The sequence below is a fragment of the Lissotriton helveticus genome, chromosome 1_1 (assembly GCF_964261635.1).
Source record: "Lissotriton helveticus chromosome 1_1, aLisHel1.1, whole genome shotgun sequence".
NCBI classification, from domain to species: Eukaryota; Metazoa; Chordata; class Amphibia; order Caudata; family Salamandridae; genus Lissotriton; species Lissotriton helveticus.
The window spans coordinates 122,802,227-122,825,192 of record NC_136057.1 but is presented as its reverse complement, the minus strand read 5'-3'; the positions used below and the strand labels follow the sequence as shown (position 1 = coordinate 122,825,192).

The following is a 22,966-nucleotide window of genomic DNA, read 5'->3' as shown; positions in this document are numbered from 1 at the left end:
CCGTGTCGCCTCTTCTTAAGACATTTTCCAAAGTCCTTTAGTCTCCCCTCTTTCTCCCCCCCCTTTTTTTCCCCCTCCTTTCCTCTCTCCCAACAGTCCCAAGAATTGACCCCCTTTGAGTTGTAAATATACAGGGAATTGAAATGAATGTTGAAAGTATTTGATTAGTAAACTTATTTTAATATAAGAGGTTTATATAAGACTACCTGTCTATTTGTTATCCTTAGATTGAATTGTTTTTTATTAATTGCATTCTCCTTTGTTTTTATAATTTTAATTTATAGAAAACACGTGGCTCCTCCAGAAGAAGGCTCTGGTCACCCAAACGCGCGTCGAGAATTATTGTGCCACTTTTTACTTTTGAAAAAAAGAATTTTTCCTTTTTTATTGTAATTCAATTTTGTTTGTTATACCCATTTATATTCAATGTGTGTGATTAATTGATTTATTTATACATTTTTGTCATGTAATTGATGTTTTTAAATATCAATATTAATAAATATCAGATCATTTGATTGGTAGCTCCTTCTCTTTTAATATTTGATTTAAACAAGTTCTAACCATTGATTGCCTAGGTTCTTTTATGGCTGTATGTTGTGCCACCTGACTGCAGGAGGTTAGCAGTCTAGTTGTTAGGTACCCAGCAACCCCTGCTTTTGGAGGGAAAGCCTGGCACCCAGGGTGCGCTACTCCTCCCCAAGAGCAAGTTTAAACCAGTTTTCTAGAGAATTCCAGAAGCTGCTGGCACTGTCTGGGAGTTGGGGTGAGGCGGGTATAAATAAGGGGGATGTGCCACCATGTGCAGAGACAGAGCTGGGACAGGAATGTGAGGGGACCTGCTGCTGGGGGATACTGCCACTTGGGCCTGTGTGCTGGACCCTGCACCCACCTAGAACCCCCTTACTGTCCCCAGGCTAGTGGAGGCCCACTTCAGGAGTTCAGGCTGCTGTGTAGGAGGAGGGCCAAGCTACAGTGGGGATGGTGAAAGCCTACCGCCCTGTTTTGATGATGCCCCCACTAACTGCTGACCTGGCCCAGTAGTGCCTGATGCTCTGTCCCCCGGGCCCCTGACGAAGGAGGGCCCCCTAGGTCCCTGAAGCGCCTAGAATGAAAGGAGCACCTTGGACCCACCACCCAGGAGGTGAGAAGAGTTACCCTGGGGCTTGCTGCTGGGAGTGTCCGCCCCCCTTGCGCCGTGTGCCTGGAAGTGCTGGCTTGCAGGAGACTGCTTGTGTCCCCAGAGCACTGTGACCAAGAGTGCCCTGCTGATTGCCTGCTAAGCGCTATAATCTGGGAGTGCTGTACCTGCTAAGCGCTGTGTTGAATGATCCTACAGCGCTGGGCTAGGAAGATTGTGCCCTCAAGGAGCTGTGCTGCCTGGAAGCGCTGTGGGAGCCCCAGATAACTGTTGTTGGGGAGCGCTGTGTTGCTCAGGAGCTGTCTGCCTACAAAGCGCTGCATATAGGGCCTGCGCTGTGCCTCTAAGCGCTACAGCGGCAAAGTTATGCCCCCGAACCGCTGCTTCACCTAAGCGCTGTGTGGCCCAAAAAGGAATGGTTCTGCTGTAAAGCGCCGCGGGGGCCTACCCCGCGTCTTGGCGCTCTTGGACTAAGTCCTACTGTCGCGCGTGCCTACCCCGCGTCTTGAATAAATTAGGAGCGGGGTGCCCACCCTGCAGAATTGCCACCTGAAACTCACCGCGCGGCCCGGGGCCTGGAAGAGAGAGAAACCTTGCCGCGATCACTGCCGCGGCCCCGGCGCCGCAGAAGACAAGTCATCGGTTGCTCAAGGCTCCTTGTCGCGGCCCCTGAAGCGAGGGAGGGCCGCCGTGATATCGTTGAGGGCCGCGCTAGGCCCTGAAGCCGCCACTGCCCTCACGTGACTGGGGAGGCAGGAGAAGGTGCTGCATGTGACCCGCGGGGCTCCCGGTTGTAAAGGGAAGCCCCGCGTCTACCACGGAAGGGAACAGCCCGGAAAACGCCTGCTGCATTAGCGCCGGTGAGAGCCCGGAGCCAGAAGGACATCACAAGGAGCCCGGTGAGTGGGGGGCTCAAACAGACTGTGTTTGGGGGTATTTCGGGGCATACTGTCGGTGCCCAACCCCGCTGCCAGCATTCCGTGGTGAACTGCCGCCCCCAGGAACAGTGTTGTTCTCCAGGTACCCCGCCTGTCAGCGGGCACCTGCAACGTAGGGCCCTGACTTTTGCCCCCGGGACCAGGGTTTTGTTGTAGGGTTACATGCCTATGGCCCCCCCAGATCCCGGACTGCTTTTGCTGAACAGGGGGCAGGGGCAATGAGTGAAGGGCCATGCCCAGTCTTCCAATGGGTCTGAGTTGATGGTATATGCCCCATGTTAGAGGTGTTGAGGCTAATGGGATGGCCCCATGGTTATGGGTGTGGATAACGCTTTTACACTTAGTGGTTTATGCTATGTCTGACCCCTGCAATGTTACCTGTGCCATACAGGGGTGGTTTACTTATGCTCCACTAATGACCAGTTTCCAGATGGTGTATTAGGCTGCTGTGCTCTGCCTATCTGATAGTACCCACGGTGAATGCGATTATGCCTGGCTAAGCCTGGTATTAAGATTGCATGCCTTTTGTTCCTTTTTGCAGGAGGCGCAAATGTTTTATTTCCTGTTGACCTGCCCCAAAGGCCGATGCCTAGAAGTTCTCGCCCTCACAGTGATATTGCTGATGGTTCATGTCAATTGCTAATGTTCTTTTTATTTCAGCCTGGAAACTGATGGACTTACCCTTTTTCTTGCTTTATACATTTTCCCTGTAAATAATCCCCCTGGTATCCATTGCCCTGGCGCCAGTTGGCGCCCTATTGTGATTATGGAGCATTATTGTGTTTACTTTTGCAGGTTGGAGACAATACATGAGTTATTCTTTTCTTCCAACCCAGTGTCGTGTCTCTTTTGTAGTGTGCCTGGTGTGTCGTCTGTGGGTACTGCGTCGATGCTTCGCACATGTCCTCAGGAGTTTGGCCTGCCCGCTCTGCTCCATGCTACCCCCTGTAGAATTGGCAACCCCATTTCTAACAAGTGGGCAGCAATTTTATGGCTCTCCTTTTCAGAAAAAGGTAGAGACAAGCTCCTCACAGTTAGTGATGAGGATGCTGACAACTACAATGTCCTGAAGAGTGCTCTAATAGATGGGCTTGGCTTAAACACTGAGCAGTATAGGTTACTGTTCAGAGATACCCAGAAGACACAGACTCAGGCCTGGACTGACTTTGAAGATTGTGCCACTAAGGCTCTGGAAGGCTGGTTATTGGGCAGTACGGTTAAAGACTATACAGGATTGTATAATTTAATTAAATAATAATTGTCAGAACCAGTTATTGCATCAACACCTGATTGACTCTGATCTGACCTCTCCCCAAGAATTGGGAAAGAAGGCAGACAGATGGGTCAGAACCAGGGTGAAGCAGAAGGTCCAGACCAAGGTGGTGATCAGAAGAAGCAAGACCAAAAGGGCGGGAAGAAAGCAAAAGACCAGAAGTCTTCTCAAGGTCCCCAAAAAGCTTCTAATGGTGGGGGTTCCCAACAATCTATGAAAAAGGAAGGCCCAAAGAAACCTTGGTGCAAAACTTGAAAGTTAATTCTCACTGGACTAGTGATTGCACAAAGAAGGAGACAGCTCCAACCACTGTTGCCCCTATGGCACCTGCACCCCCAGTACAGTTAACAGAGGTGGTTCTCAACCCAAGGCTATAGTGGGGTTAACCCTGGCTACTGAGATGGATTCTGGCCTAGTCAGAATACCAACTCAAGCTGTTCTTGTCTGTGATGTGGACATGGCTATGTCCTCTACTGTGAGTCTCAATAACTTGGGCAAGTATAGACAGACACCTTTAATCAATAACAAAGTGGCTCAGGCCTACAGGGACACATGTGCCAGTGTCACCATGGTGACACCTAACTTTGTGGATCCTGGGCAGATAATACTAGGTGACAATTACCTAGTGACCAATGCAAGCAATGTCACTACCACCCATAGTATGGCAATTGTTCATTTCTCCTGGTGAGGGGTAACTGGCCTCAAAAGACTTGTTGTTAGTTCAGACCTCCCTGTGGAATGTCTGCTTGGCAATGATCCAGAATCTTCAGTCTGGTCTGAAGTGGAGTATAGGACTCATTCAGAGATGTTAGGTATACCAGCACATGTCCTTGCTGTGACCAGGTCACAGGCCAAAAAGTGCAAAACTGAACAGGCCCTGGATCCTGAAACTATGGACCAGTTGCCTTCCAAGCGAAAGAGCAGTAGGGTTAATGCAGTGCCTTCCCCCCTGCCTCAGAGTGAGGATCAGCCTTCTGAGGAAGCTGATAGTTAGACCCAAGAAGGAACTGTCCTAGAAGAGCTTGAGCCTGATCAGGTTGGGTTTCTTAGGACAGGGGGACCTTCAAGGGCAGATCTGAGGCAGGCGCAGTTAGACTACCCCTCTCTTGAACCCCTCAGACAGCAAGCTGCTGCTGAGGCTGCTGGGAATGCTACAGGTACCCATAGAGTGTATTGGGATGAAGGACTCCTTTATTCAGAGGCTAGAGACCCCAAGCCTGATGCTTCCAGGAGGTTGGTCATACCTCTGGCATTCAGGGGCTTCCTTCTTACCTTGGTCGATGATATTCCCTTAGCGGTACATCTTGGCCAGAACAAGACTTGGGACAGGCCTGTCCCTCACTTTCACTGGCCACACATGTCAGAGGATACCAAGGAGTGTTGTCGCTCCTATGACACCTGCCAAGCCAGTGGCAAATCAGGTGGTACCACAAAGGCCCCCCTAATACCACTACCTGTGGTGGGGGTACCCTTTGAAAGAGTTGGGATAGACATTGTTGGACCAATGGATCCCCAAACAGCATCTAGGCACACATTTATACTGGTGGTAGTGGATCATGCCACCAGGTATCCAGAAGCTATTCTCTTAAGGACCACAACAGCCCCTGTTGTGGCAAGAGCCCTCCTGGGAGTTTTGTCAAGAGTGGGCTTTCCGAAAGAGGTTGTCTTAGACAGAGGTGCAAACTTTATGTCTGGATATTTGACTGTTATGTAGAAAGAGTGTGGAGTGAACTATAAGTTCACCACACCCTGCCATCCACAGTGCAATGGTCTGGTGGAGAGATTCAACAAGACCTTATAGGGCATGATCAAGGGACTCCCTGAAAAGCTTAGGAGAAGATGGGATATCTTGCTGCCCTGCCTTTTGTTTGCCTACAGAGAGGTCCCACAGAAGGGGGTTGGCTACAGCCCTTTTGAACTTCGATTTGGGCACCCTGTAAGAGGATCCCTGTGTCTGGTGAAAGAAGAATTGCGTTACCTCTCAAAAAGCCTAAACAAGACATAGTGGATTATGTACTTGGTCTCCGCCCCAGCATGGCTGAGTATATGAAAAAGGCATCTAAAAAACTTGAGATTAGCCAGGAACTCCAAAAAGCCTGGCATGACCAAAAGGCTGTGCTGACTGTTTACCAGCCAAGTCAGAAAGTTTGGGTGTTGGAGCCAGTGGCCCCAGCAGCACTCCAAGACAAATGGTCTGGACCCCACACTATTGTTGAGCAAAAGCGAGAGGTAACCTACCTGGTTGACCTTGGAACTCCCAGGAGCGCCCACAGGGTGCTTCATGTCAACAGATTCAAGGCATATGTTGACAGGACAGACTGGGGCTTGCTCATGGTTACAGATGAGGGACAGGAGGAGGAGAGTGACCCTCTCCCAGACCTGCTCACTCAGAACCCTGATGATGGTTCATCATCAGGGCTGCTTCCTGTTTTCTGACACCCGCACTTCAGTCCGCCAACTCCCTGGTCCACCACAGGTTTTTCCCAGTTGTTGTAGAGGGAGTGATGGCAGTACAGACGCTTTCCGGGTTAGAGGACAGGGGGCGGGACTACTCCTGGTTCAGTATTTAGAAGGCCCATGAGCACGATGCGCAAAGGCAAGCCCGTCCGTGCCCGTCCGCGACCAACCGGGACCAGGGGCCAACCCCCTGCTCGTAATACGATCCAACTTAAATATTTATATGGTGAGCTTAATAAACTATGTTCTGCCTGCCACCAGAATTGTAAACTACTAAACCTATAACATCCTTCATCTTCTTGCCAGGGCTGTAACTTCTCCTTTTCCCTGAGCTTACAAAATGTGTTAGGGGATACTCGGGTGTACAACAAACATAATCCCTATAGAAAGCATAAAGAGGTTAGTACGACCAGAGATTTCCGATTTTTTAGTATAAATTGTCGATCGTTGCCTAAACATAAAGAAGATATTTATGATTTAATAAATGATCTCCAGCCTGACGCCATTTTCCTGACGGAAACTTGGCTTAATGATAGCTCTGGACCGGATATAGCCACGGCAGTCCCGCTTAATTATACGATTGTTAGGATGGATCGCAAGAACAGAGTGGGTGGAGGTATAGGCATTATTTTTAGAAAATAATTTATCTGTAAATGGGAAGATTTACCATTAAACTATTGTGTAGCCGGATTATTTAAATTAACACTTACACCCCAGTTTACACTCTCAGGGATGTTGATTTACCCACCCCCAGGAGCAGCAGGAGCCTGGGTGGCTGCATTTCCAGACTTTATTTCCCCATATTTACAGAAAGCCACTAATTTCTCCATGTTAGGAGACTTTAATTTACATCTTGAGGATCACAACTGCTCCACTAGCTCGAATCTTATCTCTGATCTTGAAGCTCTTAATTATTTGTTGCTACGTAATTCCGGCCCCACACACAAAGTAGGACACTTGTTAGACCCCGTCTTTTCTAGTCTCATCAACTTAACATGTGAGCCTACTATACCTCTTCTATGGTCAGACCATTATTTGGTTAGTTTTAAAATCATGCTGGCAATGTCACAGAAAACAGAATAGGCTGATGCCATTTGGTCCAGGAACTGGAAAAAGCTTAACATTGACGGCTTAAATGCTCAATTACTCAACTCAATGCCAGATATAAAAGAGGCTAGAATTGCAGACACAACCATAATTAACCGCATGCGTGCGGCGGCTTTTCCCGCTGTGTGCAGCATTTTTAAAATTACCGCGATACATGACGAGCTGAGCTCGTCATCAGCGTACGGCAGGTAACGCTGAGGACGAGCTGAGCTAGTCATCAGCATGGAAGGGGTTAATAAATGGCTAACTGAGGCATCAGATATTATCATTCCACTTACTAAGAATAAACCCAGATCTAGCCGCCCTCCAGCTCCATGTTTCTCAGAATCGCTTAACACTGAAAAAAGTAGATGGAAGGTGCTTGAGAGGCAGTGGAGGAAACATGAACCAATAAAAAAATCGGAATATAAACAAGCTATCAGTCCTACCAAATTTCAGAATTTAGGAAAAATAACATCATGGCTGCACAAAATATTTCTAAACTCCTGTTTAAGATGGTACAAGATTTGTCGGGCACAGCACAACAACCTGACCCCCCTAAACTAACGGTTATGAAATGTAACCAATTGGCAAAGTATTTCAAGGATAAAATCTCTGAAATTTACACCGACTTCAGAACAAATAAAGAGCCGAGCCCTGCCCCCAGCTGTACCAACGAGCTGGTTTGACCTCCTAGGAATCTACTTACTAGCTGGCAACTGTTAGACCCTACTTCCTTTATGGAAATTTTAAAAAGCATTAAGTTGGGTTCCCCGAATGACCCTATCCCGGTTCACATTCTAAAACAACTGGACCCACATATCCTAAACTAAATTAGGGGACTTCTTAATGCTTCATTGGGGGAAGCAGTGATGCTGGACACATGGAAACATGCCAAGGTCTTACCTTTACCTAAGAAAGCCAACGGGGACCCAGAGGTTTTCTCTAACTTTCGCCCTGTCTCACTCTTACCGGCTTTCTCCAAAATCCTGGAAAAGCATGTGAATAACCAATTGGCAGAATTTGTAAATACCAACAATCTTCTGCACCCGTCACAATCCGGGTTCACAGCAGGTTACTCAACTGAATCTACTCTGCTGGGAGTGACTGAAACAATCCGCCAAAGACTGGACGGGGGTGGCACGGTGGCACTCATATTATTGGATTTGAGCGCCACCTTGGATACCATCTCCCATGAAACCCTTGACCTGACTCTGGAAATAAAGGGTGTTAGTGTAAAAAGTTCAGCCGGGTCGGGGACAATCGATATTTGCCCGGCGGTATTGCCTCTGTGACCCTCTAGTTATTTAAATCAATGAAGAGGCAGGCGCTGGAGACTGGAAAGCAGGAAACAAGGTTTTTTTTATTCTCTCCGGAGGAGAACACAACGAAACGGACAGAAGGTATCGTTCTGAGGTGCTCTAACTGTATTCCTGAGGCCTGGCCTCTTATACACACATTTATGACTTTATTGTAGATTACACATACATGTTAAAGCTTTGATGTACGGAAAAGACATTCTCGGAACTCCCCTTTGGGCCCGTTCCCACACACATTTACAGTTGAAGTCCCCACCCTAGTCACAACAGGTGATGAGCATCGCGCAGCTGGATAATCCGCCGATTCACGGAATGTGGGGGGTTTGATCGGATCTCATGGGGTGGGGGCTTTGATCAACCCGGGGATTCTTTGATGGGGGAAGCTTTCTATTGTACGGGGAGGGGCAAAGATGGTATCGGCAGAGCTGGGTGTCGGCCTGGGAACGGGGAAGACAAAACGGGCACACGGGGAAAAAGGGGGTTTGCATCTAAGGGCCGGAGATCATGAAAGGGAAGCAGGGAGGTGTCGCGCTGGGAACAGGATGAAGGCCTGGGGGAGAGCAGCGCCGAAGAGGGGTTTATGACTCAAGGCAGGTGCAAGCAGGGGGTGGTCAGCGTGCAGGCTTAGCGAAGGCAAAGGGCTATGTCAGGGGCCAGCGGCATGCAAAAGGGTTCGTTCTGATCGGGGCATCTTAAAATGGCGGGCGCGCACGACAAAAGTGTGGCATCAGGGGAAGAGGCAAGATGGCGCAGATAATGTTCACCAAAACGTACTAATTTTCAACATTAGGAGCTCTGCCCTGCAATGGCTCGTGAGTTTTCTTACTAATCAATCTTTTCAGGTGTTTTCCAAAAATAATACGTCTAGGACGATGATCGCCCAGTATGGAGTGCCTCAGGGCTCTATCTTAAGTCCGTTGCTCTTCAATATATATATATATAAGTCCTTTGGCGTCAATAGCAGAAGAAGCCGGCCTTACGATATTCTCATACGCAGATGACACACAGCTTGTTTTCTCCCTATCGGTAGCTGACAAGGCTGAGGTGTCTCCTCTTCGCATTGGACTTCAAAAGATTGCGGCTTGGATGCACTCCAATAAATTGAAGCTCAATGGGGGTAAAACAGAGCTGCTTATCCTCGGTGAACAAAAAGAGCTCTGGGGTCCTTTGCATTGGCCAAAAGAAATGGGTCCTACCCCTCAACATGTGCCATTTGTTCTCAATTTGGGCATTATGATCGATGATAAATTGTCCATGCGACAACAAGTAACGAAAACTGCCTTCATATGTTTTGCCATTTTAAAATGGCTGAGGAAAATCCTCTGGCAGCTTCCTAAAGGGGCCCAAAAACAGTAATTCAGGCTCTCATTGTTTCTAGACTGGACTATGGGAACATCTTATACCTGGGCTCCAATAAAGAAGTCACTTGTCGGCTACAAGTTACCCAAAATTCGGCAGCCAGACTACTGTTTCGCCTCCCTAGAAGAACCCACATCTCTGACTATCTACGCGATCTTCATTGGCTTAAGATCGGCAATCGCTCCAAATTTAAAGCACTCTGCTTTATGTTCAGAATCAGCACAGGAATGGCTCCCAGCTACTTATGTAAGCTGGTCCAAAAATATATTCCATCTCGTCTCCTTCGTTCACCGAATCAGGCGAAATTTGTAGTCTCTAGATTCAAACGAGTGCGGATGGGGGGGCCGCTCCTTTGCGCAACTGGCTCCTGTCCTGTGGAATTCACTTCCACTTCAACTACGACTGGAACAGAGTTATGCAAAATTCCGTATAGGCATTAAGACATGTTTTGTTCAATCAATAAACCTCTTTGTTCACTTCTAGGTGAGTGCATGTCCAGGGCGCCGGGAAACCTTAGGGTAGCTGATGCGCCATATCAATTCATTAAATAAAATAAATAAATGGTTCAGTCGATGTAGTGGCCTTGGCAAGCAGCCTCACTGACCAACAGCAGCAGGACTGCAGACAAGTTCTACAGTCCTACAGACATATGTTTTCTCTGACTCCAATTCAGACAAGCTGGTGCACCCATGAGGTGGACACTGGTGACAGTCTGCCTGTCAAGAGTAAAATCTACAGGCAACCTGACCATGTCAGAAACTGTATCAGGGCAGAGATCCAAAAGATATTGGAGTTGGGAGTTATTGAGCCCTCAGAGAGCCCTTGGGCCAGTCCTGTAGTCCTTGTGCCTAAACCTCACACCCAAGATGGTGAGAGAGAGATGAGGTATTGCATGGACTACGGAGGGCTCAATGCTGTCACTAGGACAGATGCCCATCCAATACCAAGGGCAGATGAGCTCATTGAAAGATTGGCTTCTGCCATGTTTTTGAGCACATTTGACTTGACAGCTGGCTACTGGCAAATCAGACTAGCTGAGGATGCAAAAGCGAAGACAGCATTCTCAACCCCAGGAGGTCATTATCAATTTGTGGTAATGCCCTTTGGTCTGAAGAATGCACCTGCCACATTCCAAAGGTTGGTGAACCAAGTCCTCTCAGGTCTGGATGACTACTGTGCAGCTTATCTTGATGATATTGCTGTCTTTAGCTCCACATGGGAAGATAACCTGATCCACCTGAAGAATGTTTTGGAGGCCCTTCAGAAGGCAGGCCTAACTATCAAGGCTACCAAGTGCCAGATAGGGCAGAGCAAGGTTATATACCTGGGTGACCTAGTAGGTGGAGGTCAGGTTCAACCACTGGAGCGCAAGATCCAGACCATAAAGGACTGGACTCCTCCGACCACCCAGACACAGGTCAGAGCTTTCTTGGGCCTGTCTGGTTACTACAGGAAGTTTGTTAAGAACTATGGGTTCATTGTGACTCCTCTTAATGACATCACCTCAAAGAAAATGCCAAAGAAAGTTCAGTGGACAGTCAGCTGTCAAAAGGCATTTGATGACCTGAAGCAGGCCATGTGCACTGCACCTATTCTACAAAGTCCATATTATCCAAAGAATTCATTGTCCAAACAGATGCTTCTGAGTTGGGTGTGGGAGCTGTTCTTTCACAATTGAATAAAGATGGTCAAGACCAGCCCATTGCTTTTATTAGCAGAAGGCTGACCCCCTAGAGAGAAATGTTGGTCAGCTATTGAGAGGGAGGCCTTTGCTCTGGTTTGGGCCCTGAAGAATCTGAGGTTATACTTGTTTGGTAGTCACTTCAAAATACAGACAGACCATAAGCCCCTCTTGTGGCTAAATCAGATGAAGGGTGAAAATCCCAAACTGCTTAGGTGGTCCATTTCCCGACAGGGGATGGACTTTACAGTAGAACATAGATCTGGGACTGACCATGCCAATGCAGATGGACTCTCTAGATATTTCCACTTAGAACCTGAAGACTCAACTGGTCAAGGTTAGTTTAATGTCCCTACATTTGAGGGGGGGAGGGTTGTGTAGGAGAGTAGGGTCTGCTTCCTATGGTCACCCCCACTTTTTGCTGTGATTTACTGGTTTTTCGACTTTAGTGTGGCTGTGGGCCTGCTAATCAGAATCACAGCCCAGCTGTTCTCTCTCTAAATTGATACCATGTACTTTAGGTACATACCTGATTGGGTCACCTCTGTGAGCCCCTGTATAGTGTACCATAAGTACCCAGGGCATAGGTGCATCCAAGGCCTACCAGGGGCTGCAGTATGTATTATGCCACCCCTGGCTGGCCATCCAAACTGACACCACAGGCTGATCACTCAGCTTGGGTAAGGTGGTGTAAACACCCCTTACATAGATATACTATTCCTATATCTAACCTTATATATAGACACATATGCACCTATAAGTCACTCCTATGGCAGGCCTCGACAATCCTGGAGGCAGTGTGCTTGGTTTTATGTGAGATGGTACTCTAGCATGAGCTGAGCCTGTCTGCAGCTTGCGGAACCATGTCCTTATAGCTGTTCTGGGATATTGCCATACCATATACTCTTAAGTGCATTATGAACCTCGCAGTTAAATGCTATCTTTGGTTTGGCTTTATCAAAACATGTTGTGTAAGGTGTAATACGCTTTGGAATACTACCCCCTCACCAGTTCTGGCGACGGGGGTAGCATTCCACCCTTCTAGAGGGAGAAGACATGTTACTAACCTTAATCCCGGTTAAAGTTAACCAGAGCCTCAGCATCACAAAATGGATGCTACTGCCAACGACACAAGTCTGACCTCCTGCAGCTGGGGGAAACTCCAGCAAGGGAGGCCTGGACAATAGGTTTCCTGTCGAGGGAGGCGCTTATACCTCCCCAGACAGCCTGTAGTGTATTGGGGCAGGGTGGGTTGAATGGAAAGATGCTTTTCCAGACACTGCCTGAGGCCCACAAGGGGCTCCATGCATAGCCCGGTTCAAACCAGTTGCTGGGGCCCTCCAGCCCTGCTCTGGTGCTAAACTGGACAAAGAGAAAGGGGTGTAACCAACCCCCTTCTCAGGACCACCCATAGGAGGGACCTAGCAGGTATTCCAGCCCCTTAGTTTGGTATAAAGTTAGGAGCAGTGCCTAGAGACATTAGATTACCCTGGAAAGAAACTACGATACAGAACTCTTGGACTTCGACATTCTATGCTGACTAGAAGACTGAAGAAGAACTCCCTTGTGGTCAAGGAGTGACCACCCTGTTCAAACAGGCACCACCAGTAACTTGTTTACAAAAGAAGGGAGGAGGTGATCCAAATCGATCCAGGAGAGCGTGGTTACCACTCACATGGAGTGGAAGGTCCAGCCTTAGTCAAGGCCCTCAGTCAAAGTTATGCAAACAAAGTTGACGAGGCTGTTCCTAACGGGGGCGGGGAAGTGGGGAAGGGGGTGCGGGGTTGGGTTATACAGATATCCTGGTCAAGGAGACAGTGGTGGTAAAAAGGTATTGACCTCCCACTGGGTATCCATTATGTTGGACATGTTGGCCTCACACACCCTTGCAGGTGTCATGCTTCATCATCGGCGGTTGCTCCTCGTCGGGTAGGCGGTGCAATTCCCAACGGGCTCACCTCATAGAGGGGCTCTTTGTCGGAGATCTTTTGAGTCCAACTGCCTATTGGTGAAGTGCGGGTATGGGGCCAGTAGGTTTAGTAGACAGCAATGTGTGGTTAAAATGTAGCATAGGGTACCTGAGACTATTTTATTCGGGCGGTCCCTAGTTACAGTTAAAAACGTGTATCTAGACTAGAATAGCTAGAAAATGATGTTTCTTTATTCTAGACTAGGCTAGAGATTGAAGAGGTTGGTCGACATGTTTCTCGCTATGTACAGTGACTGCGATTCATCAGGACCTATTATTTGTTGTCTACCTTAGGAGTTGCCTAAATCAATAGTGTTGAATTATTAAACAGCATATGGGTAGAAGTATTACCTCACTGGTGATAAGTCCTTGCCTGGAGTAGGGGACAAAAAGAGGTTATAAGAGAAAGTGACATCAAAACCGTGACCAGGTGTGGATATCAAGGCATGCTCTATCGTGTAATTGCGTGCTAGGTATATATCCCTTTTCAGAACTGGACCACATATCATGCTTGGTGTGGAGCAGTGTGGAAATACAAATCATGTAACATACAGGTATGTGGCTGCATGCTCGTGGATCATGTGTTTAAAAACAATAAAAACATTAATACAGCAGTATTCAAGTTGTTGTGATTAAAAGCAGATATTCTCAACTTACCTAAAGGTCAAGAATTAACTGCCTCATCAAAACTCGGCGGGTAGTATAGCGCGTGAGCATGCCTCTGTCATAGCGAGAAACATGTCGACCAACCTCTTCAATCTCTAGCCTAGTCTAGAATAAAGAAACATCATTTTCTAGCTATTCTAGTCTAGATACACGTTTTTAACTGTAACTAGGGACCGCCCGAATAAAATAGTCTCAGGTACCCTATGCTACATTTTAACCACACATTGCTGTCTACTAAACCTACTGGCCCCATACCCGCACTTCACCAATAGGCAGTTGGACTCAAAAGATCTCCGACAAAGAGCCCCTCTATGAGGTGAGCCCGTTGGGAATTGCACCGCCTACCCGACGAGGAGCAACCGCCGATGATGAAGCATGACACCTGCAAGGGTGTGTGAGGCCAACATGTCCAACATAATGGATACCCAGTGGGAGGTCAATACCTTTTTACCACCACTGTCTCCTTGACCAGGATATCTGTATAACCCAACCCCGCACCCCCTTCCCCACTTCCCCGCCCCCGTTAGGAACAGCCTCGTCAACTTTGTTTGCATAACCACCAGTAACTTGCCAGTTTGCTTTGTCAGTGCTCCAACGGGCACCCGACAACTCAGCGACTCTGAAACTGGACTTCCAGACTTCTCAGACTTCGATCCACATCCACAGCAAAGCTGAGACCCGTGGCGGACACGAGAGACGTGGGACCGGTTATCCTGGACTACCTGCACTTTGCTAATTGTGCAACGACCGAGGTACCCTCACAGTTGGAATTGGAGTAAGAGAAGCCCCAGACCCGAGCATCATTTGCACCAGAGCTCAGCCCTCCTCACTCCACGAGTGCCACGCGCGGCCCCCTCCTGCATTTCTGCTCGATGCGTCTTCGCGGTTGCTAGCCTGTTGGGTAGTGAGCCCTCCAAAGACGATCCTTTGATTTTCCAATGCTTATCTGGTTGCTCTGGGCTTGCTCCAGCTTCCCTCCAAAAGAGAAGCGCCTCAGACCTTGCTGGTCTGACCTGAAGCCAATCTTCACTTTCTGTGTGGGTTGCGGTTGCCAAGGCTTGTTGGGTCCAATCCGGATACCGACACCGCAGTCAACTAGATCCTTTGTAGGACTGCTCGAATCCAGCTCCTGGTCATCGTCAACACCTCCTGGTCCTCGTGGCTGCAAAGACAAGCTTCACCTCTTCACCTGTTTGCATCGTAACATCAAACAACAACAAACTTAGGGGTCTAAACTGAGGATTCAACCGTAGTCCTCTACTCTTCAATACCTTGTCAATAGTACAGAGGTATGAATGCAGTATGCTAACAAACCAGATCACCAGATGTGAAGAACCAGTAACGTGAGTCCCCCTTGGTGTAGGATTCCCATCAACGGTCTTGTGATGATCAATATTATCATTTGGTAGTCCTATTCGGGTATTGTGTCTCTAGATCATTGAGACCGGCATACCCCGAAAACCAGATAAGGGGTAGCGACCCACAATCACTTGGTACTACCACATGTTGTTGATGTGGTGGGAAGTGCAGTGTGAAAATTATAATAAGTGGTGATTTTTTTAAAAAAGGATAGGGAGCTCAACCCAGAAAACTTTAATAATTGTCTGCCCCTTCCTTACTAAAAACAAGAACAGTGAAATATCGTCACCGCAGTACACACAAATAGCTGCGGGGAGACCAACATGTTTCAGCCACTCAGGGATTAGTCCTTCGGCTTTCGTCAGGGTCTCTGTTCTATATCAATACTACTGCATCAGTCGTGAATACGGTGTGAAAAATATGAAAAAAACACACAAGTGAAAAGACCAACAAGGGATACAATTTTCCTTCAGTTGCTTCAACTCCTCTCTTCGGCACCTGGTTAAGTGTGTACTATTTAGGGAGGACAAACGTACAGGAAAAACACAATCTATTACCCTGGTCTGTGAACAACAAAATAACTTCTTTAACAACAATGTATATATCAGCTTATTTACTCACCCAGTGTGTCCGGGGAGTGGACCTCACCTCTTCCTGGACCTGGCTCAGGATATGTGAGACCCCGCTCTACAATAACAAAAACCGACTACGTCAGCTACACAACCCAGGCAACCATGCATGTAGCTACTCTGGTAGTGTTTAGGTCTACGTAATCGTAACATCACCAGGTTCCATCCTGGTTCCATCCAGGTCACTGGCTAGTGACCCAGACTCTGTCCCCTCTGCTGTCAGGTTCTTCACTGCTTCGATCCACCCTTGGATCAACCCGGACGCTCTTTCTTCAGCCGCCTGCAGCACTTCTTTTGCAGGTCTCCATTGAAAGCATCGACGAAACCCGACACGAAAAGACACCTATGCACCTGGCTTCCCTGGGTGAGGTAACTCAAGCACTCCAGTGCTCCCGTGGGTATTGACTATACAAGTGTCCTAGTTTAAAGGGGTTTTATCGTAGTCCACTCGGAAGTGCCCTAAATCAGTAACTTTGTGATTCCTTCGTGCTTCATTGAATTCAATGAGAACCTGCACCTGTGTTTAGACACTGCAGGCACCGTCCGTGGGTCTCCTACTTCCTAACCTTTAGTACTGTAGTGTAGTCGCAGCGATTCCCTAGGCCCTAGGCCTATTCACTGTTCGTGCAGTGGTTCTTATACCACTTACTTAGTATATGGTTTGTGAAGCCCCTAGAGCAGAATTGTATTTGTGCAACTTAAAGTATGCTAAATGAGTAACATGTAATGTATTTCGATCTCTGACCTCATAAAGAGTTCAGAGGGGTTGTGTAAGTAATAAATACATATATATTTGATGTATACCTTGTGTGGTGTCCTTTCATTTGGTATTCAAGGGATTATATATGGTAAATCAGCTGGCTTCATATGCTCTCTGAAGTTTTAGCCCAAGACTGCTGGTCCATGCTACCACTAGGATAGCTTGTCTATAAGGTTGACTTTACAACCACCATCAATAAGGGTCGTTTAGACGGGCGCAAGGTGCCCACTAGGATAGTGGACATCATATACCATGCTAACTTCTCACACCCCTCAAGGGTTATTCATGTTTATTCAAGACTACCTAATGCTGGTGTTTGTTCTTCAGCTGGGAGCTGATGCTTCTGACTGCGCAGAGCTGTGAAAGGCTGAACATGGATTGTCTTTGTGGAGACATCCCCTAGAGGTGTAAAGGTGCAGTTGTACAAGTGGTGCATTTACATGATGTTGTTTCCCTTAGGGATGGGAAGTCACATGCAATATGCAGAATGATAAGTAAATTGGAAATATGTTGCTAGGCGTTCTGGCCATGGTGCCTGGTTGTAATTTCATAATCAAGTGATAATGAATACGATGCCGTTTAGGGTCTGGGATTGACTTGCATTGATCATGTTACCAAATATGATAAGTACCTGTCATTCCAAGTGATGCTTAGGCATCATTTCTTGCTAATGCGTTAGCTAAACAACCAGACTGCCAGCCACTGTGATTTAAATATGTATACTGTATGGTCAGTATGAGACGCTCTCAGTCAGGGTTATGTGTCTCTATGGCAGATGTTCCCATTATAAGTGCTTGTTGAAATAATGGGTTGGCCACCACTCCAGGTTATGGTCAACCAGATGCATTTGGGGGCTGATGATGTTCACACAGTTAGTAGCGGTACTAGACCCCCCCGCGGGAGGGTTGGGAGTGTTTACGCAATGTCAACAAGTATTTCCATCAACTTATGTATATTTGTGAATTGATGCATAGTATTGAGTAGTGTGACTGTAATAAATGTGCTCTTCCTTTTTATAAAGAAAAGTACAGAGTGTTATTTCTGCGTACCTGTAAATGGCGATTTCTAGCCCACACTACAGCCCTAGACTAAGCCTTAGACTGCTCTGCAACGCTACCCTCTGAGAGTCAAGTGCTACATTGGGGTGTTTGGTTCCCAGTGAAGGACAAATGTAGACCCATTATTTGTGCAGGCCTCACAACTAATGCCTTGTTTTACAACAAGGAGTTAAGCAAAAAAGTCTGTTGGGCACCCATGGGAAACAGGGCAGCCATTCAGTGAACTTTAGGTGCTTTTAGAGGAGCTCCTGTTGCTCCTCTGAAGACAGAGGGATGGCCAGGTTGGTGGAGATCGCTAAATATGGTGGACGGTAGTCCAACGGGGTAGTGGAGGTTGTTACGTCTGTTCCTCTGGCAGACCGTGGACCCCTGTCAAACTATAAATGAGCGGGACATTCTTCAAATGTAACTCAAAATAGAAAAATCACTAAAGAAAGATGGGCTGGATTCAGGGTGTGGTGGACAGGGCACTCTATCAAAAATGCAACTAAGCATTATACCAGCCAAACCAACGGTTCACCCACCAGCCATGTTTAGAGGTGGATGGATTGTCAGCCTTTCATCGGAAATCCCACTCGGTCTGTCGATGGAAAACTTCTTCCGAAGGAGAAAGGGTTTTTGAAGAAAACCCACCAGACATTAGATAAAGCAGTGCTATAAACTTATAGAAACTTTAAAAAAAACTATTTTCTATTTGACAAATTCATGTTTAAATCCCTTGTATGGCAGACTGCTTTCAAGTACTCAACATTCTGTGGTATGTTTATGAATTATTAACAAGAGAAGTGCCAGGATACAGACATATTTTCAGCACCTCTCACTCTGAGAGAAGGCACACTGGCGAGAATAGTCCCCTCTAATGCCAACTGCGGCAGACTCCTGCTGAAAGCAGTCATGCTATTGTGACTAGGCCCCTCTAATGCCACCTGCAGCAGACTGCTGCTGAAAGCAGTCATGCTATTGAGACTAGGCCCCTCTAACGCCAATTGCAGCAGACCCCTGCTGAAATCAGTCATGCTATTGAGACTAGGCCCCTCTAATGCCACCTGCGGCAGACTCCTGCTGAAAGCAGTCATGCTATCGAGATCATTTGACCCCTCTATTGCCAAATAAACTAGGCTCCTTGCTGACATCACAAATTATCTTTATAGTTTAGGAAATAGCTCACATTTAAGATCTCCTAAACAATCAGCAGTCAAATACCATGAATTCAAATAAATGTGTTGTTTTATTACATATCAAAAAACATACATTTCTTATTAATAAGTAAAATCTAGTCATCATTGTGTACATTTCATAACAGCATGATTGTTCTTGCTGTATCATAATCTAGTTCATGTTATTGTTAAAGTAAATCCTGGTACACACCTCTGTAGTGTGGTTTTTAAAGGCTCTTGGATGTCCATACGTGGATGATGTTTGGTTATGTATCATTAATGCAGATTCATAAAGTATTGGGTTTCAAATGCATTATGCCACTAATGGCTGTAAAAACCACTTGTTCCTAAATATAAATTCTCCAGGTTAGAACTTGTTGCTGTTAACGTAAAACTAAAGTGGGTTTGACCCTGGAGCAAACCCCTGTAGTGTGTTATGTATAAGGATGGGCGTGCTGAAGTGCCGTCTTCTTGCTGTTCCTCGCTGGGTGGGTGGTGACGGTAGTGATGATGATGGTCGGCAGCAGGAAGAACTTCCTGGACTCAGCACTTTGTTGAAATGAACTTGGTGGAAAGCATTCGTTTCTACTATCTTTGACTACTGAAGATGTATCCTTTCTTCTGAAGTGCATATTATATCGGTGAACTCCTTCCTCTATGCAAGGCTGGGCTATGAGAACACTGTATATTTGGCAGCTCCAGCAACACAAGAGCACCTTACAGATGATTCAGAATGCTACAATCCATCTTATTTGTGGTCTGAGGACGCCCCAACTACATCACAAAGTTTCACTGTTGGCTAACGAGGCAGCACATACTTTTTATGTCCATTCATTCACTGACAGTTTATAAAACAACGGGTTCGTTCTGCTTGTTATGTTATGTTAAATGGTTTTATAAAGCGCGCAGCTGCCCCAACAACGGGCGTACCAGTGCTAAAATGTCACTGCCATAAGCAAGCCAAGAACACCGAGGAGGCAATTATGCAGGGAAGAGAGAGTTTTGACGGCTTTACGGAAGAGAGAATGTTTTTAAATGTTTCTAATATGTGCAGGGAGGGAGTTCCAAAGCTTAACCGAGGAACAACCACTAGATGCTGGTCCTTGAAGCGCAGCTGACGGGTAGGTCTATAGGACACCATAAGGCTAGCCAGAATAGCAGGAGATTGGAGAATCATGATTCTGTGGGCAATACAGAGAGCCTCGGATGCATTTCTCCACTATCAATATCTGTTAAATCTCCCTGAAACTTAAGTGCACCCTGCCCAGAGTCGTCAGATAATGCCACCACCAGCTGTGTGTCATCCGTTTAAAATACCACAGCTAATCTTCTGCTCCTGGCCACTGCTCCCAGAGGATGGATATAGATGTTAAAAAGGGTTGGGCTTAAAGCTAGTAAATGCAAACCTGAATATCATTTGTTTCAAAACTCAGTATCTTTTGTGTTCCTTTACTTATGAATCCAGATTTCTTTTCCAATGCCAAGGATCAAGAAATGTAAAGCAGTGGGTTGATATTTCTGAATTCCAAGAGCTGTATTCTTTACTGCTCAAGATTCAATCTTTACCTAATCGTCAAGCTTTCAGAAACCTATTAAGAACTAAACTTTTCAACTGCTTTCTTTCTGATCAATAATTTTGGCATCATGCACGGATTTTGTCCTTTCACCAGTTATGATTTGGTTGAATGATTTTCTGTAAATAAGAAAGGTCTAAAATATGTTCATATACAATTAATCTTACTGTGAATCATTTACATTCAGCGGTGAGCCAGCAAATTTCCCAAGGGTCCAGCTTGATATTGGACACCTGTTGGGAAGTCCCACTAGGGTGGGTTCATTTACAGATGCATGTGATGAGTGAAATGAGCATCATTTGCCCCGCGTCAGAGCTTCGGATGTAAATGGTGTGCGCTGCAAGCATGATCTCTCACAGTTACAGGTCACAATTTCCTACTTTTACTTTTTCTGCCTTTGAACGTTGTTCTCTAGCAGCTGTCATTGAACCAGTTGTTGCACAAAGGGACCAAACACCAAAATCAGCTAGAAATAATCTCTACTCTGTGCTTGTTAAACTTGTTCAAGTGTGTTGTGTTTATAGGTTTTACCATTAATCCCTGTAGTTTGCTGAAAATCCTTCCCACAACTACTTCCAAATCCACTGCAATGGTATGGTTTCTCTCCTGTATGTGTTTGCTGATGTCTTCGTAGAATTGATAATCGACTAAAGCTCTTCGTGCTTTCAGTGCACTTGAAAAGCTTTTCCCCGAGTTGTGTTCGCTGATGGTTTTTTAATGTCGAATGGTCACTAAAACTACTTCCACATTCAATGCAATTATATGGGCTTTCCCCAATATGTGTTTGCTGATGTCTTTGTAGGTTTTCTAATCGACTAAAGCTCTTCACACATTCACTACATTTGAATGGCTTTTACCCAGTGTGTGTTCGCTGATGTGTTTGGAGATGCGATAACTGACTGAAGCTCTTCACACATTCACTGCACTTGAACGGTTTTTCCCCTGTGTGCGTTCGATGATGTCTCTTGAGATGTGAGGAATCAGTAAAACTATTTCCACATTCACTGCACTTGTATGGTTTTTCCTCAGTGTGTGTTCACTGGTGGCTCCGGAGGGTTGATAAATGACTGAATTTCTTCACACATTCAGTGCAATGGTATGGTTTTTCCCCTGTGTGTGTTCGCTGATGGCTCCAGAGGGTTGATAACTGACTGAATTTCTTCACACATTCGTTGCAATGGTATGGTTTTTCCCCAGTGTGTGTCCGATTATGTTTCTGTAGGTCTAGTAACCGACTGAAGCTCTTCACACATTCACTGCACTGGAATGGTTTTTCCACCGTGTGTGTTCGCTGATGACTCCTGAGATTTGAGGAATAACTAAAACTACTTCCACATTCACTGCAATGGTATGGTTTTTCCCCAGTATGTGTTCGCTGATGTGATTGAAGATGTGATAACCGACTGAAGCTCTTCACACATTCACTGCACTGGAATGGTTTTTTCCCTGTGTGTGTTCGCTGATGAATCCTGAGATTTGAGGAATCACTAAAACTACTTCCACATTCATTGCAACGGTATGCTTTTTCCCTAGTGTGTGTTCACTGATGTCTTTGGAGTTGTGATAACCGACTGAAGCTCTTCACACATTCAGTGCAATGGTACGGTTTTTCCGCCATGTGTGTTCGCTGATGATCTTTTAGGAGTGCTAACTGACTAAAGTTCTTCACACATTCATTGCAATTGCACGTTGCTTCTCCTGTGTGTGTTTGCTGATGGCTCTTTAGTAGTGATGACAAACTAAAGCTCTTGCTGCATATGTATGAAGTGTCTCTGGGTCGGGTTTATATTTGTCTCCATCCCATGACTGCGTGTCCTGAGGAGCTAACATGGTTGATAAAGCCCTTGTCTTATTCTCACATTCCCTGCTTGTGTGTGGTATTTTGGATGCTTGATTTGAGATTTCACAATGAAATGCAAAACTCACCAAGTACATTTATTATAATTGTGGCAAGTAAAGCTTATTTTAGGTGGTTTTGCATGTTTGCGGGTAAAGATTAGTCTTCAGTCTGTTGTAGATCAGAGACCCTCTCTTTCCTTTACTCTTCAGTTGTCTGGCTCCACTCCATTGTGATTTTCTCTTGCTCCTGTGGTTTGGCTAGAAAGAGATTACAATACACCTATAACACTGAATGGTAGTCTGCCCTCATTACAGGAAGCAGAGCAATGCTCTATCCACCTCATACCGAACACATGATCAAAGCTGGTGGTGGAGGCCTGTTTATTCAGGAGGTAGTTTGTCGGTGTTGTTGCCTTAATTTTCTAGAGGTCATTTCTTAGTCCTGTTGCGTGCACAGCTCAGACTCTTAGATCCACTGAATTGCTCTGGACTGCTTCTTCCAGGATCTATCAGTTTATGTTCAGGTTCCTCAGTCTCTGACTGTGCAGATCTTTTCCTGAATATTGGAGCTCATTTTTATTAACCGCTTTTTTTCAGATTTGCACGATTACTGTAATTATTCACGATCATTTGTGCATTCAAGGCCGGTTTCCTATAGGATGTAAAGAGATTTAAAATCACTAAATGGAAATGTAAGAGAATGT

At 46.2% G+C, this 22,966-nt stretch overlaps 2 protein-coding genes and 1 pseudogene across 2 annotated transcripts in view; 1 reads left to right on the top strand and 2 right to left on the bottom strand.

Moving 5' to 3' along the window:
* The window catches only part of LOC144759725 (uncharacterized), a 112,319-nt gene that overhangs the window by 70,048 nt on the left and 19,305 nt on the right, over positions 1 to 22,966 (bottom strand). The window lies entirely within an intron of this gene.
* Positions 1 to 22,966, top strand: part of LOC144766190 (uncharacterized) — a 315,417-nt gene that overhangs the window by 279,720 nt on the left and 12,731 nt on the right. The gene's annotated exons all lie outside the window — the stretch shown is intronic.
* On the bottom strand, positions 18,902 to 21,963 carry LOC144759709 (uncharacterized; annotated as a pseudogene).